The sequence below is a fragment of the Pristiophorus japonicus genome, chromosome 6, assembly GCF_044704955.1.
Source record: "Pristiophorus japonicus isolate sPriJap1 chromosome 6, sPriJap1.hap1, whole genome shotgun sequence".
NCBI classification, from domain to species: domain Eukaryota; kingdom Metazoa; phylum Chordata; class Chondrichthyes; family Pristiophoridae; genus Pristiophorus; species Pristiophorus japonicus.
The window spans coordinates 65812044-65829889 of record NC_091982.1 but is presented as its reverse complement, the minus strand read 5'-3'; the positions used below and the strand labels follow the sequence as shown (position 1 = coordinate 65829889).

General features: G+C 45.7%; 1 protein-coding gene across 4 annotated transcripts in view; it reads right to left on the bottom strand.

The window, feature by feature from the left end:
* The window catches only part of mcf2a (MCF.2 cell line derived transforming sequence a), a 199988-nt gene that overhangs the window by 181180 nt on the left and 962 nt on the right, over positions 1–17846 (bottom strand). The gene's annotated exons all lie outside the window — the stretch shown is intronic.

Here is a 17846-nt window from a genome sequence, read left to right as displayed (position 1 = left end):
TCCCCAGGCCCAGATGAAATGTATCCCAGGCTGTTAAGAGAAGCAAAAGAGGAAATAGCAGAGGCTCTGACCATCATTTTCCAATTCTCTTTGGCTACAGGAGTGGTGCCAGAGGACTGGAGGACTGCTAATGTACCTTTGTTTAAAAAGGGAGAAAGGGATAGACCGAGTAATTACAGGCCTGTCAGCTTAACCTCAGTGGTGGGAAGATTATTGGACAAAATCCTGAGGGACAGGATAAATCTTCATTTGGAAAGACATGGATTAATCAAGGACAATCAGCATGGATATGTCAAGGGAAGTTCGTGTCTGACTAACGTGATTGAATTTTTCGAGGAGGTAACCAGGAGGGTCGATGAGGGTAGTACACATGACGTAGTATATATGCATTTTAGCAAAGCTTTTGTTAAGGTTCCATGTGGCAGATTGGTCACGAAAGTAATAGGATCCAGATGGTGGAAGCAAAGGGTAATGGTTGATGGATGTATTCGTGACTGGAAGGCTGAATCCAGTGGGGTTCCGCAGGGCTCAGTGCTGGATCCCTTGCTTTTTGTGGTATATATATCAATGACTTAGACTTAAATGTTGGGGGTATGATTAAGAGGTTTGTAGATGACACTAAAATAGGCTGTATGGTTGATAATGAAGAAGAAAGCTGCAGACTGCAGGAAGATATCAATGTACTGGTCAGGTGGGCAGAGCAGTGGCAAATGGAATTCAATCCAGAGAAGTGTAAGGTAATGCATTTGGGGAGGTCTAACAAGGCAATGGAATACACATTAAACGGTATGACACTGAAAACTGTAGAGCAACAAAGGGAGTGCAGGTCCACAGATCCCTGAAGGTAGCAGGCTAGGTGTTTAAGAAGGCATATGGAGTACTTGCCTTTATTAGTCAAGGCATGGAATACAAGAGCAAGGAGGTTATGCTTGAACTGTATAAAACACTGGTTAGGCTGCAGCTGGAGTACTGCGTGCAGTTCTGGTCACCGCATTACAGGAAATATGTGATTGCACTGGAAAGGGTGCAGAGGAGATTTACAATAATGTTACCCGGACTGGAGAATTTTGGTTACGAGAAAAGATTGGAAATGCTGGGTCTGTTTTCTTTGGAACAGAGGAAGCTGAGAGGCTGTGAAATATTAGCTATTTCTTGCTGATAATTAATTTAAATCTCAGTGTTAAACATGCGGCCGAGTGGACAACCACCCTCAGTTGGTGGAACTCTCGCTTCTCATAGAATCATCACAGAAATTTACAGCATGGAAGGAGGCCAGTTCGGGTGTATAAGGTGAGGTGTATAAAATGATGAGGGGCCTGGATAGAGTGGATAGGAAGGACCTGTTTCCCATGGCAGAAGGGTCAATAACCAGGGGACATAGATTTAAAGTAATTGGGGGGAGGTTTAGAGGAGATATGAAGGGAAATTTCTTCACCCAGAGGGTGGTGGGGGTCTGGAACTCACTGCCAGAAAGACTGGTAGAGTCAGAAACCCTCACCACATTTAAAAAATACTTGGATGTGCACTTGAAGTGCCGTAACCTACAGGGCTACGGACCAAGACCTGGAAAGTGGGATTAGTCGGGATAGTTCTTGGTCGGCCGGCGCGGACACAATGGGCCGAACTGGCCTCCTTCCATGCTGTAAATTTCTGTGATGATTCTATGAGAAGCGAGAGTTCCACCAACTGAGGGTGGTTGTCCACTCGGCCGCGCGTTTAACACTGAGATTTAAATTAATTATCAGCAAGAAATAGCTAATATTTCACAGCCTCTGCAGATGCTCCTGCTTGCTACAGGCTTTTCGTTTTCTTGTGAACACACGGATACCATTGGGAGAAATTCAAGGATTGCGGAACAGGAGGCAATATATATAGATTATAAATACCAGAAGGGATTACAAAGAGGGTTTGGATATGAGGATTTTTTTCTTGGTATAAATGTTATCGGAACAGTGAACCAAGCTTGAGTCAATTCTCAAGTTTATTTCTTCAGAACAGTTCCTCCCATCATCTTGATAAAGTCTGGCTCAGTGGGCAGCACTCTCGCCTGAGTCAGCAGGTTGTGGGTTCAAGTCCCACTCCAGAGACTTGAGCACTGTGATATATTCACAGAACACAGCACACAACACAGCTTTCTAACATGGCAGGCAGCTCTCGGAAGTCTCCGGAACCTCCTGCTTCTGTTTAATTATTAACTCTGTAGTTGCAGTACACAATACGTCCACATCCACAGTGTGGAGCTACAAACATTACAAGCTTACAGATGTTACAAGCACAAAAAGGTGAGGGAGCAGGATCAACTCCCCTGCTGGTCTTCAAATAGGAATTTTTACTTCCACCTGAGAGAGCAGACGGGGCCTCGGTTTAACGTCTCATCCCAAAAACGGCACCTTCGACAGTGCAGCGCTCCCTCAGTACTGCACTGGAAGCGTCAGCCTAGATTTTTGTTCAAGTTTCATGGAGTAGGACTTGAACCCACAACCTTCGGGGTTAGAGGCAAGAGTGCTACCCACGCAGTCACAAGCCAAATGGCTTTTTTTCTTCCTTCGTACAAGACCTAACACAACAGTGGCTGGGTTGGAGGGTTGGGGGCACGAGAAATCAACCAAAAGGCAAAGGTAATTGGCAAAATAAGTCAAATTTTTTTATGCAGCGAGAGTGTCATGTATCCTACATGGCCACTGTCAGTACTATCACAAGGTGTGCCACCAGAGGGCGCAGCAATGGGAGACTTGAAGGTTACCTGTACAGGTGAGCCTGGTCTAGTATAAAAGGCAGGCCACCAGGTGTGATCCTCACTCTGGAGTTAGCAAATAAAAGACTAAGGTCACTACAGTTCAAGTACAACAAACTGCCTCGAGGAGTCATTGTTAGAGCACTAAGGATACAACAGAGATGTTATGATCTGGAACGCGCTGTCTGAAAGGGTAGAGGAAGCAGATTCAATAGTAACTTTCAAAAGGGAATGGGATAAATACTTGAAGGGGAAATTTGCAGGGCTGTAGGGGAAAGAGCGGGGGAGCGTGTGTCTAATCGGAGAGCTGTATCAAAGAGCTAGCACAGGCAGACCGAATGGCCTCCTTCTGTGCTGCATCAGTCTGATTCTAAGTAGAGAGAAAGTATGCACAAGTCCACCCACTTTCAACAGCAACCTTTCGCCGAGAGACATTCCACAACACGACAGGTCTGTTCCTCTGTAGCACCGACTGGTTGCATGGGTGAGATGCTCACTGGGAGAGAGCAGGGTGTGAAGGCTTGCCCGAATACATAACACACAGTGTTGAACCCAATCCCAATCGTTTACATGGCCAAGTGAGTTTTGTTCATCGGCAACAACTGGATAATCTCCTCCCGAAAATTGCACATCATTAAACTGGGCACATAAGAACTTAAGACATAAGAAATAGGAGCAGGAGTCGGCCATACGGCTCCTCGAGCCAGCTCCGCCATTTAATAAGATCATGGCTGATCTGATCTTGGCCTCAACTCCACTTCCCTGCCTGCTCCACATAACCCTCGACTCCCTTATCGTTCAAAAAAAAAACGCACATCGCAAATCAGGCACACAAAATCCACTCTCAAACATCAGCATCTCCAAAAACCTGTCCTCGTCTCTCATTCTGCTTCACTATTACTGCTTTCCATTTGCTTATCTCAAAATTCTTACCTGCAATGTGCTCCCAGCTGTGTAAACAATTGTACACCCAGTTAATCGAAGGCTCCAGGCTTCACCATCTGTCCCGCCATTGTTTACCATATTTCCCCATCCTGGCCCCCTCCGCCTTGCTTGTGCCTGGCTGCTGCCATTTCCTGCTTCCAGCGCTTGTAATGTTTCTCTCCCTCACCTGCCTATCCCCCAGCTCCCATACCACGGAGGAGCAGGAGCAGCACATCGAGTGCAGAGGATTGTAGCAGCCTTCCGGAGAGTTCTATGGCACTATTTTGAAGAACAGGGGAGTTCTCCCCGGTCTCCTGGTCAATATTTATCCTTCAACAACCGTTACTAAAACGCAGATTGTCTGGTCATTATCACAGTGCTGTTTGTGGGAGCTTGCTATGCGCATATTAGTTAAATAGAAAGACTTGCATTTATATAGCACCTTTCACAACCTCAGGACGTCTCAAAGTGCTTTATAGTCAATTAAGTACTTTTGAAGTGTAGTCACTGTTGTATTGTGGGAAACACGGCAGCCAATTTACACACAGCAAGCTCCCACAAGCAGCAATGTGACAATGACCAGATAATCTGCTTTAGTGATGTTGGTTGAGGGATAAATATTGGCCCCAGGGATAACTCCCCTGCTCTTCTTTAAAATAGTGCAATGGGATCTTTTACGTCCACCTGAGAGAGCAGATGGGGGCTCGGTTTAACGTCTCATCTGAAAGCCGGCATCTCCGACAGTGCGGCACTCCCTCAGCACTGCACTGGAGTGTCAGCATACATTTGTTCTCAAGTTCCTGGAGTGGGGTTTGATCCCACAACCTTGTGACTCAGAAACAAGAGTGCTACCCACTGAGCCACAGCTGACACTTTATCATGTTTCCCACATTACAACACTGACTACACTTCAAAAGTACTTCATTGGTTGTAAAGTGGTTTGGAATGTCCTGAGGTCATGAAAGGCGCTATAGAAATGCAAGTCTTTCAGAGATTTAAATTTGTATGATTCGTTACAATGTTAGTGAGGTTGCATAAACTGGGAACATTTTATATTGGAGAAGCGAATACTCGGTGAGCGCATTGAGGATGAATTTCACTCCTAAGATTCATCCTGGCCCCCTCCGCCTTGCTTGTGCCTGGCTGCTGCCGTTTCCTGCTTCCAGCGCTTCTAATGTTTCTCTCCCTCACCTGCCTATCCCCCAGCTCCCATATCACTAGTTACATCCTCAAAAAGCTCTAGAAGATTTGTCAAGCATGATTTCCCTTTCATAAATCCATAAGAATGAGGAGAGGCAATATAAACAAAACGGTGCAATTTTAAGAACTAAAGAAATAGGAGCAGGAATGGGCAATCTGGCCCCTCGAGCCTGCTCCACCATTCACGAAGACCACGGCTGGTCTGATCATGGACTCAGCTCCATTTCCCCGCCCGCTCCCCATAACCCTTTATTTCCTTATCGCTCAAAAATCTGTCTATCTCTGCCTTAAATACATTCAATGACCCAGCCTCCACAGCTCTCTGGGGCAGAGAATTCCACAGATTTACAACCCTCAGAGAATTTTAAAGTGGATGGAGGAACAGAGGGACCTGGGGTGTATGAACACAAATCTTTGAAGAAGGCAGGGCAGGTTGAGAAGGATGTTCTTAAAGCAGATGGGATCCTGGGCTTTATTAATAGAAGTAAAAAGCAAGGAAATTATGCTAAACCTTTATACAACACTGGTTCGACCCCAGCTGGAGTATTGTGTCCAATTCTGGGCACCCCACTTTAGGAAGGATGTGAAGGCCTTGGAAAGGGTGCAGAAGAGATTTTCTAGAATGGTTCCAGTTATATGGACAGACTGGAGAAGCTGGGGTTGTTCTCCTTGGAGCAGAGAAGGTTAAGAGACGATTTGATAGAGGTGTTCAAAATAATGAACAATTTTGTTAGAGTAAATAAGGAGAAACTGTTTCCAGTAGCAGGAGGGTCAGCAACCAGAGAGACACAGAAACATAGAAACATAGGAAATAGGTGCAGGAGTAGGCCATTCGGCCCTTCGAGCCTGCACCACCATTCAATAAGAACATGGCTGATCATTCCCTCAGTACCCCTTTCCTGCTTTCTCTCCATACCCCTTAATCCCTTGAGCCGTAAGGGCCATATCTAACTCCCTCTTGAATATATCCAATGAACTGGCATCAACAACTCTCTGCGGCAGGGAATTCCACAGGTTAACAACTCTCTGAGTGAAGAAGTTTCTCCTCATCTCAGTCATAAATGGCTTCCCCCTTATCCTTAGACAGTGTCCCCTGGGTCTGGACTTCCCCAACATCGGGAACATTCTTCCTGCATCAAACCTGTCCAGTCCCGTCAGAATTTTATATGTTTCTATGAGATCCCCTCTCATCCTTCTAAACTCCAGTGAATAAAGGCCCAGTTGATCTAGTCTCTCCTCATATGTCAGTCCAACCATCCTGGAATCAGTCTGCTGAACCTTCGCTGCACTCCCTCAATAGCAAGAATGTCCTTCCTCAGATTAAGAGACCAAAACTGAACACAATATTCCAGGCGAGGCCTCACTAAGGCCCTGTATAACTGCAGTAAGACCTCCCTGCTCCTATACTCAAATCCCCTAGCTATGAAGGCCAACATGCCATTTGCCGCCTTCACCGCCTGCTGTACCTGCATGCCAACTTTCAATGACTAATGTACCATGACACCCAGGTCTTGTTGCAGCTCCCCTTTTCCTAATCTGCCGCCATTCAGATAATATTCGGCCTTCATGTTTTTGCCGCCAAAGTGGATAACCTCACATGTATCCACATTATACTGCATCTGCCATGCATTTGCCCACTCACCTAACCTGTCCAAGTCACCCTGCAGCCTCTTAGTGTCCTCCTCACAACTCACACCGCCACCCAGTTTAGTATCATCTGCAAACCTGGAGATATTACACTCAATTCCTTCATCCAAATCATGAATGTATATTGTAAATAGCTGGGGTCCCAGCACTGAGCCCTACAGCACCCCACTAGTCACTGCCTGCCATTCTGAAAAGGACCCATTTATCCCGACTTTCTGCTTCACGTCTACCAACATCAGTACATTGCCCCCAATACCATGTGCTTTAATTTGCACACCAATCTCTTGTGTGGGACCTTGTCAAAAGCCTTTTGAAAGTCCAAATACACCACATCCCCTGGTTCTCCCTTGTCCGCTCTACTAGTTACATCCTCAAAAAATTCCAGAAGATTTGTCAAGCATGATTTCCCTTTCATAAATCCATGTTGACTTGGACCGATCCTGTCACTGCTTTCCAGATGCGCTGTTATTTCATCTTTAATAATTGATTCCAACATTTTCCCCACTACTGATGTCAGGCTAACCGGTCTATAATTACCCGTTTTCTCTCTCCCTCCCTTTTTAAAAAGTGGTGTTACATTCGCTACCCTCCAGTCCATAGGAACTGATCCAGAGTCGATAGACTGTTGGAAAATGATTACCAATGCATCCACTATTTCTAGGGCCACTTCCTTAAGTACTCTGGGATGCAGACTATCAGGCCCCAGGGATTTATCGGCCTTCAATCCCATCAATTTCCCGCCTAATAAGGATATCCTTCAATTCCTCCTTCTCACTAGACCCTCAGTCCATTAGTACTTCCGAAAGGTTATTTGTGTCTTCCTTCGTAAAGACAGAACCAAAGTATTTTTGCAACTGGTCTGCCATTTCTTTGTTCCCCATTATAAATTCACCTGAATCTGACTGCAAGGGACCTACATTTGTCTTCACTAATCTTTTTCTCTTCACATATCTATAGAAGCTTTTGCAGCTAGTTTTTATGTTCCTGGCAAGCTTCCTCTCATACTCTATTTTTCCCCTCCTAATTAAACCCTTTGTCCTCCTCTGCTTAATTCTAAATTTCTCTGTCCTCAGGTTTGCTGTGTTTTCTGACCAATTATATGCCTCTTCCTTGGATTTAACAGTATCCTTAATTTCCCTTGTTAGCCACGGTTGAGCCACCTTCCCCGTTTTATTTTTACGCCAGACAGGAATGTACAATTGTTGAAGTTCATCCATGTGATCTTTAAATGTTTGCCATTGCCTATCCACTGTCAACACTAAGTATCATTTGCCAGTCTATTCTAGCCAATTCACGTCTCATACCATCGAAGTTACCTTTCCTTAAGTTCAGGACCCTAGTCTCTGAATTAACTGTGTCACTCTCCATCTTAATAAAGAATTCTACCATATTATGGTCACTCTTCCCCAAGGGGCCTCGCACAAGATTGCTAATTAGTCCTTTCTCATTACACATCACCCAGTCGAGGATGGCCAGCCCTCTAGTTGGTTCTTCGACATATTGGTCCAGAAAACCATCCCTCATACACTCCAGGAAATCCTCCTCAATTGTATTGCCACCAGTTTGGTTAGCCAAATCTATATGTAGATTAAAGTCACCCATGATAACTGCTGTACCTTTATTGCACGCATCCCTAATTTCTTGTTTAATGCTGTCCCCAACCTCACTACTACTGTTTGGTGGTCAACTCCCACTAGCGTTTTCTGCCCTTTGGTATTCCGCAGCTCCACCCATACAGATTCCACATCATCCAAGCTAATGTCCTTCCTTACTATTGCGTTAATTTCCTCTTTAACCAGCAACGCTACCCCACCTTTTTTTCCTTTCTGTCTATCCTTCCTGAATGTTGAATACCCCTGGATGTTGAGTTCCCAGCCTTGGTCACCCTGGAGCCATGTCTCCATGATGCCAATGATATCATATTCATTAATTGCTGCCTGTGCAGTTAATTCGTCCACCTTATTACGAATACTCCTCGCATTGAGGCACAGAGCCTTCAGGCTTGTCTTTTTAACACACTTTTCCCTTTTAGAATTTTGCTGCAATGTGGCCCTTTTTGATTTTTGCCTTGGGTTTCTCTGCCCTCCACTTTTACGATTCTCCTTTCTATCTTTTGCTTCTGCCCCTATTTTACTTCCCTCTGTCTCCCTGCATTAGTTCCCATCCCCCTGCCATATTAGTTTACCCCTCCCCAATGCACTAGCAAACACTCTTCCTAGGACATTGGTTCCAGTCCTGCCCAGGTGTAGAGTGTCCGTTTTGTACTGGTCCCACCTCCCCCAGAACCGGTTCCAATGTCCCAGGAAGTTGAATCCCTCCCTCCTGCGCCACTCCTCAAGCCACGTATTCATCTGAACTATCCTGCGATTCCTACTCTTGACTAGCACGTAGCACTGCTAGCAATCCTGAGATTACTACCTTTGAGGCCCTACTTTTTAAATTTAACTCCTAGCTCCTTAAATTCAGCTTGTAGAACCTCATCCCGTTATTTACCTACATTGTTGGTACCTATCTGCACCATGACAACTGGCTGTTTACCCTCCCCCTTCAAAATGTCCTGCACCCGCTCCGAGACATCCTTGACCCTTGCACCAGGGATACCATCCTGGAGTCTCGATTGCGGCCACAGAAACGACTAACTATTCCTCTTACAATAGAATCCCCTACACAGATTTAAGTTGATTGGCAAAAGAAACAAGAGACAACATGAGGGAAATGTTTTTTACGCAGCGAGTTGTTGCGATGTGGAACGCGCTGCCTGAAAGGGCGGCGGGAGCAGATTCAATAGTAACATTCAAAATGGGAATTGGATATATAATTGAAGGGAAAAAAAACTGCAGGGCTGTGGGGAAAGAGCCGGGAAATCAGACTAATTGGATCGCTCGACCAAAGAAGTGGCACAGGCACGATGGGACGAATGGCCTCCTCCTGTGCTATATCATTCTGTAATTCTATGGTTACAGAAACTTGACGTAAGTAGCCTCAAAAACCAAGGAAAACAATCTGGACTAAATTATAATATTCCAATGAAACATCTTGCATCGCTACTTTTGAAAAGTGTATTTCAATGTTTTAGCAATTCTCCCGTGGCATGTTGTAAGATACATTGTTTGGTAAAGACAGGAAATTGTACCGTATAACATGTATTATTCTGCTGCTAATGGGTGGCAGGGTCCCCTTAAGGCCAGTTAGAGGAAATTGCTCTGAGGCAGATCCTGAGGTCAATGAAAAGTCAAAAATATATATATTTTTTAAAAACCTACTTTCAAAGTGTGAATATTATATGTATGAAATATTGACCTTTCTATATGCATGCCACACCATTGGTCGGAGAATCTTGCACAAATTGATGCATTGATGGATGAGGATGTTTGGACTGAGTGGATTGTGTGTGACTTGGCAAACTACTGATGTGTCCATGCATTCCTCAACCTGGAGACAAATATTCTCCCTCTCAGGATACTTTTGTTGCTGGACTAATTCTGCTTCATCTTTGTGTTACATAGGATTACATAGAATGTACGGCACAGAAACAAGCCTTTCGGCCCAACTGGTCTGTGCTGGCACTTACACTCCTCTCGAGCTTATCATCTCACTCCATCAGCATTTCCTTCACTGTTGATTCATTGTCATGTTTGTCAAGTTTTCTGGACCTTTTCATTTGGACCAGATCCCTCCTCTTCTCACTGAACTTTGGATTAGATGCTCCTCAGTTTTAGTGCCTAGTTTTGGGTGTAATTTCAGCCTTTGAACATAAGAAATAGGAGCAGCAGTAGGACATACGGCCCCTCGAGCCTGCTCCGCCATTCAATAAGATCATGGTTGATCTGATCATGGACTCAGCTCCACTTCTCTGCCCACTCCCCATCACCCTTTACTCCCTTATCACTCAAAAATCTGTCTACCTTCGCCTTAAATATATTCAATGACCCAGCCTGAACAGCTCTCTGGGGCAGAAAATTCCACAAATTTACAACCCTCAGAGAAGACATTCCTCCTCATCTCAGTTTTAAATGGGCAGCCCCTTATTCTGAGACTATGTCCCCTAGTTTAAGTTTCCCCTATGAGTGGAAACATCTTCTCTGCATCTACCTTGTCTAGCTCCCTCATTATCTTATATGTTTCGCTAAGATCACCTCTCATTCTTCTGAACTCCAATGTGTATAGACCCAACCTATTCAATCTGTCTTCATAAGTCAACCCCCTCATCTCCAGAATCAACCTAGTGAACCTTCTCTGAACAGCCTCCAATGCAACTATATCTTTCCTTAAATACGGAGACCAAAACTGTACGCAGTACTCCAGGTGTAGCCTCACCAATACCCTGTACAGTTGTAGCAGGACTTCTCTGCTTTTATACTCTATCCCCCTTGCAATAAAGGCCAACATCCCATTTGCTTTCCTGGTTACTTGCTGTACCTGCATACTAACGTTTTGTGTGAGTTAGAAGGTTGTGGGTTCAAGTCCCACTCCAGAGGCTTGAGTACAAAATCTAGACTGACATTCCCAGTGCAGTGTTGAGTGAATACTGCACTGCCGGAGGTGCCATCTTTCAGATGATATGTTAAACCGAGACCCCCGTCTGCTCTCTCGGGTGGACGTAATAGATCCCAAGGCACTATTTCAAAGAAAAGCAGGCGAGTTACCCCCGGTGTGCTGGGCCGTATTTATCCCTCGACCAACATCACTAAAACAGATTATCTGGTCATTATCATGTTGCTGTGCGCAAATTGGCTGCCGCGTTTCCCACATTACAACAGTGACTACACTCCAAAAGTACTTCATTGTCTGCGAAATGCTTTGGGTCATCCTGAGGTCGTGAAAGGCATTATATAAATGCAATTCTTTCTTTTTTATGAAACTAGGGTAAAAGTGTGCGTGACACTCCGACACCAACCTTAACATGTTTTACAATTTTCTTCAAATTCCCCCCGCCCCCCCCACACTTTTAGACCTTCACATTACCTGCCGAAAACCCACCCCTAGCATGAAAATATTTCTGCAAAGAGCAATGAGCAACATTCAATTTCTCTCCGCGTGCTGTGAGATTTGTAGAGAGCACAGCTGCCCAGTAAACGTAGCGTCGTTATATTCAGACAGCAACTCTGATCTTTTCAATGCAGAGTTCGCAAGCCCAACTGGGTCATGGCCTTAGTGCTCCACAGTTTATCTGCACGGTGGCAGGCATGTTTGCTGCAGCTAATCTCCACAGACGCGTGAGAGCGGTCACTCACATGAGAGGGGCTTTCACTCATGGCAGTTAGAAAACGCATAAACTCCTTGGATAAACTCTGGAACGAGAGCAAATATTCCCGTAGTGGGAGGTTGGATTCTAGGGTCCTTGTGGGTAGATAAGCGAAGGTAGCTCAAATGGCCATTCCCTCCCACTAACTACTTTATGATAGAATCATAGAATGGTTACCGCTCAGGAGGCCATTCGGCCCCTTAACCCCCTCTGCTCCAAGGAGAACAGCCCCAGCTTCTCCAGTCTATCCACGGAACTGAAGTCCCTCATCCCTGGAATCATTCTCGTAAATCTTTTCAGCATCCTCTCTAAAACCTTCACATCCTTCCTAAAGTGCGGCGCCCAGAATTGGACACAATACTCCAGTTGAGGTCTAACCAATGTTTTATAAAGGTTCATTGTAAAGTCCACGCTTTCGTACTCTATGTCACAAGTGTCACCTGCATAATCAAGGATGCGCCAAAGGAAGTTAACTTATTTGGAGCTATGCGGCGGTAGTGTCAACTTGGGTAGGTAGCAGACTAGCTACCTGTTGTGCACGGGGATGGGGAGGAACGGAAGTGTAGAACAGGCGACCGACCCAACATCGCCAGATTACACCCCCGCCAAAGTTGAAAGCTCCACCCATAATTTCTAGGGTGCCAGTTACTAAAAATCTCAAAAGACTGGTAAACTGTGCAGAATACATCGAGTCAACAGAACCCAGTGGTTGGGAGGAGCAGACCCTGAGTCATGGAAACCTTCAGGCCCAATTTGCTTGAACTACCAGCATTTGGTCACAAAAGGAGTTCATTGGGTTGCTCATTGACCAGGTCATGTCTAAAGAGCAGTGGTGATACCCGCCCTCCTATATGGCTCAGAGACATGGACTATGTATGGTAGGCACCTCAAAGCAATGGAGAAGTACCACCAACGCTGCCTCCACAGGATCCTGCAAATCCATTGGTAGGATAGGCGCACCAACGTCAGTGTCCTCACTCAAGCCAATATCCCCAGCATCAAAGCACTGATCACACTTGATCAGCTCCGCTGGGCGGGCTGCATCGTCCGCATGCCTGACATGAGACTCTCAAAACAAGCGCTCTACTTGGAGCTCCGACACAGCAAGCGAGCCCCAGATGGGCAGAGGAAACGCTTCAAGGACACCCTCAAAGCCTCCTTGAAAAAAATGTAACATCCCCACCGACACCTGGGAATCCCTGGCCCAAGACCGCCCAAAGTGGAGGAAAAGCACCCGGGAGGGTGCTGTACACCTAGAGTCTCTTCGCCAGGAGCAAGTGGAAGCCAAGCATCGATAGCGGAAGGAGCGCACGGCAACCCAGACTCCCCACCCACCCGTCCCTCCAACCACTGTCTGCACCGCCTGTGACAGAGACTGTAGGTCCCGCATTGGACTCTTCAGTCATCTGAGAACTCATTAGTGTGGAAGCAAATCATCCTCGATTCCAAGGGACTGCCTTTGATGATGATCATGACATTAAATTGAAGCTACAATTTGGTAACATTTAAAAAAATATATTAATTCACGGGATGTGGGCATCGCTGGCAAGGCTGGCATTTATTGCCCATCCCTCATTGCCCTTGAGAAGATGGTGGTGAGCCGCCATCTTGAACCGCTGCAGTCCGTGTGGCGAAGGTGCTCCCACAGTGCTGTTAGGTAGATAGATATAACATTATCCTAAATTATCTAAAATAACTTGTCAATCTCATGTGGGGTTACACATGGGGAGTCAGGTGAAGTTGGGTTAGAGGGTAATTGGACCGAGGTATGCAGAGGTAAGGAATCCCCATTTTAAAGTCACACATTTTGCCTTATTTTTAGATTTCATGTGCCCACATTTATAATATCTGTCTGTGTTAACATGTCATGCTCTCCTGCCTAACATCTTTCTACCTTTAGGTTCAGCACAGGTGCACGATATTTCCGGTTAAATATTCCTAATTTCGGTTCTTCAGGATTGGGTGAAGTATTTATTGTATTGGGTTTTGGGGAAAGGGAACTGTTATTACCTGAAGTTAGATCAACTTTAGCATTGTGATGTAAGGTTACAAATCTTCAGAAAAGCACAGAAGGAGACAATGCACGAAAAGTTGATTAATTTGATTAATACAAGCTTTGGAATTAATTAGCCAATAGGAGCAAAAAGGCACCAGCCTGAGGGCAGGTGGTCACTCACCCCAATTAAGGGCACTCTGGGGTCAGGGACCAGACGGACTTTATACAAAACAACAATGGAGTTGTTAGATTTTCATAAGTTACTGATGAGGCCCTAAACTTGATTGGCCCGGGGTCTGGCGGGGGGAGGGGGGGGGGGGGGGGGAGAAAGAGAACAAGCTCACTGGAGACACCAAGTCTGCAAGAAGACCGGACAACAAAGGAATCACCCCAGGTGCACATTTTTGGGGAACAAGGTATCAAGATGGGCACTCAGTGTGCAAACTGGGAACAGTCGAGTCCATTATTGCAGTCAATCAACCAGGATCACCAGAAAACGTATCGATGCAAACACATGATCAGAAACCGCAGTGGCGGGAGATCAGTCATAACCTGGATATAAATATGCAAGCTAGAAGCAGCTCAGGGTGCACGCACAGAAGGACAGGAAGGAATAGACGGACGTAGAAGTGTACACATACAGGTACACGTACACCCACCACCAATCGTCCATCATCATTTGGCGGGGTAACGGAAGAATGGTACCGAATCGAAGTGAGGTACGGAACAAACATGGAAGGAACAGCACTGCAGAGAACAGCCAGAACCACCAACCGGTCACGGAACCAACGACCACAAACCTACAATAGTTACTAACTGGAAGGGTGATTGTATGTCTTCAGTCAATTTCTCTCAGAAGTCTAGTTCTGTAGTTTTAGTTAGTTTTTGCATAATAAAACTGACATTGGATTAAGCCTAAATTTTGTGCCACGTGTTGTTCTTTTCCCCTATAAGTCCCGAGGTCAAAGAATCAGGGGAGAGTGTAAAACAAACACCCTACAGAACTGAGGCGGAAACCACTTCACCACAAGGCTAGGGTTTTGTGTAAACATGGAGTGTCTGATTCCCCAATGCTTTTAGAAATCAGAATTGAAACCCAGAATTGGTCTGGATGAGTGCAGCTCCAACAACACTCAAGAAGCTCGACACCATCCATTACAAAGCATCCCGCTTTAAACATTCACAGCCTCCACCACTGGCGCACCGTGGCTGCAGTGTGTACCATCTACAAGGTGCACTGCAGCAGCTCGCCAAGGCTTCTTCGGCAGCACCTCCCAAACCCATGACCTCTGCCACCTAGAAGGACAAGGGCAGCAGGCGCATGGGAACACCACCACCTCCACATTCCCCCTCCGAGTCACACACCATCCTGACTTGGAAATATATCGGTCGTTCCTTCATCGTCGCTGGGTTAAAATCCTGGAACTGCCTCCCTAACAGCACTGTGGGAGCACCTTCACCACAGGGACTGCAGCGGTTCAAGGCGGCGGCTCACCACCACCTTCTCAAGGGGCAATCAGGGATGGGCAATAAATGCTGGCCTTGCCAGTGACGCCAACATCCCAGAAACGAATAAACAATAAAGAAGTGGAGGGCAAGGCGGTCCAGACACCACATCAGGTCCCTGACTGCGGTGTAACAAGGTGAGGATTCCAAGCGCCTCCTTCCATTCATGCTTAGTCTTATGATGTCACAATGTCATGACCTAACTGAGAATTGGGTTTGGAAGAATCTGTGTAAATTGCCTTTCCATGCTCACAGTAAACTGGAAAGTCATCCGCTCTGAGTTTGCTGTGTACATAGGAACATGAGAGCATAGGAACAGGAGTGTGCCATTATTAGCATGGAGAAGGATTTATTCAGCTGAGGAGCTGCCAGTCTGAAAGTGAACATCCTGGTTTCGATGGTTGTCAGGGAGGTGGAGAAACAGGTGGCTTGTATTTCTTAAATGCTATACTTGTGATTGGTGCACTGAGAACTCTAAGTGTCAGCCGTGGCTCAGTAGATAGCACTCTCACCTCTCAGAAAGATGGTTGTGGGTTCAAATCCTACTCCAGAGACTTGAGCACAAAAATCAAGGCTGACACACCAGTGCAGTGCTGAGGAATATGAAGAAATAGGAGAAGGAAGTAGGCCATATGGCCTCTTGAGCCTGTTCTGCCATTCAATATGATCATGGCTGACCCGATCATGGACTCAGCTCCACTTTCCCGCCTGCTCCCCATAACCTTTTATTCCCATCGCACTCAAAAATCTGTCAATCTCTGCCTTAAATATATTCAATGACCCAGCCTCCACAGCTCTCTGGGCAGAGAATTCCATAGATTTACAACCCTCAGAGAAGAAATTCCTCCTCATCGCAGTTTTAAATGGGCAGCCTCTTATTTTAGGATTATAACCCCTAATTTTAGTTTCCCGAGTGGAAATATCCTCTCTGCGTCCACCTTGTCAAACCCCCACATTATCTTATATGTTTCGATAAGATCACCTCTCATTCTTCTGAACTCCAATGTGTATAGGTCCAACCTACGCAACCTATCCTCATAAATCAACCCCCTCATCTCCAGAATCAACTTAGTGAACCTTCTCTGAACTGCCTCCAATCAAGTATATCCTTCCTTAAATACGGAGACCAAAACTGTACGCAGTACTCTAGGTGTAGCTTCACCAATACCCTGTACAGTTGTAGCAGGACTTCTTTGCTTTTATACTCTATCCCCCTTGCAATAAAGGCCAACATTCCATTTGCCTTCATGATCACTTGCTGTACCTGCATATTAACTTTGTGTGTTTCATGTACAAGGACCCCCAGGTCCCTGTGTACTGCAGCACTTTGCAATTTTTCTCCATTTAAATTATAATTTGCTTTTCTATTATTTCTGCCAAAGTGGATACCCTCACATTTTTCCACATTATACTCCATCTGCCAAATTTTTGTCCACTCACTTAGCCTATCTATATCCTTTTGCAGATTTTGTGTGTCCTCCTCACAAATTGCTTTCCCACCCATCTTTGGATCATCAGCAAACTTGGCTACATTACACTCGGTCCCTTCATCCAAGTCATTAATATAATTGTAAATAGTTGAGGACCCAGCACGGATCCCTGCAGCACCTCACTATCACTGTTTGCCAACCGGGAAAGGACCCATTTATCCCGACTCACTGTTTTCTGTTAGTTAGCCAATCCTCTATCCATGCTAATATATTACCCCCAACCCCACGAGCTTTTATCTTGTGCATTAACCTCTTATGTGGCACCTTATCGAATGCCTTCTGGAAATCCAAATACACCACATCCACTGGTTCCCCCTTATCCACCCTGCTCGAGGAAGTGCTGCACTGTCGGAGATGCCGTCTTTCAGATGAGGCGTTAGGCCCCGTCTGCTCCCAGGTGGACGTAAAAGATCCTATAGCACTATTTTGAAGAAGGGCAGCGAAGTTATCCCGGTTTCCTGCCCAATATTTATCCAACATCACTAAAACAGATCATCTGGTCATTTAGCTCATTGCTGTCTGTGAGAGCTTGCTGTGCACAAATTGGCAGCCGCATTTCCCACCTTACAACAGCGAAAGTCGCTATACAAATGAAAGTCTTGCTTTTTAACAGTGCATTCACATTACAAGTTTAGCATGTGCGTGAAGCAATGTTCGCTTCAACCAGCCCTGAACTTGTGGAGAGTAAACTGGGAGTGAGGGGCTGAACTGGGTCTGAAGTGGAAGGAGAGTGAGACTGCCTCCTGTGGGGTAAGTCACTACCCCCTTCGCTCCAGTCTCCCATCGGGCCCTGATTCCACACTCTGACTGCCATTCACACTGTGAGACAAGAAACCAGCTCAACCAACACTAACCAGGAGGGCAGGTTGCTCACACATTGCCTTGAATTCCCTGATTAACTCTGCCATCGATTGGTGCAGCAAAATGCTGATTCACGGATGTCACAGGTTCGCATTCAGAAAATCAAGACCTTGTTTTTTTTTAAAATCGATAAAAGCACACAAAGTATTCTCCAGGGTGCAGGGTGGTACCAGGTCCTGGCTGAGGAACACAGAACCTGCACAAACCCGGGAGAGAAAAAAAGTAGGAACTCTCTTTGTAACT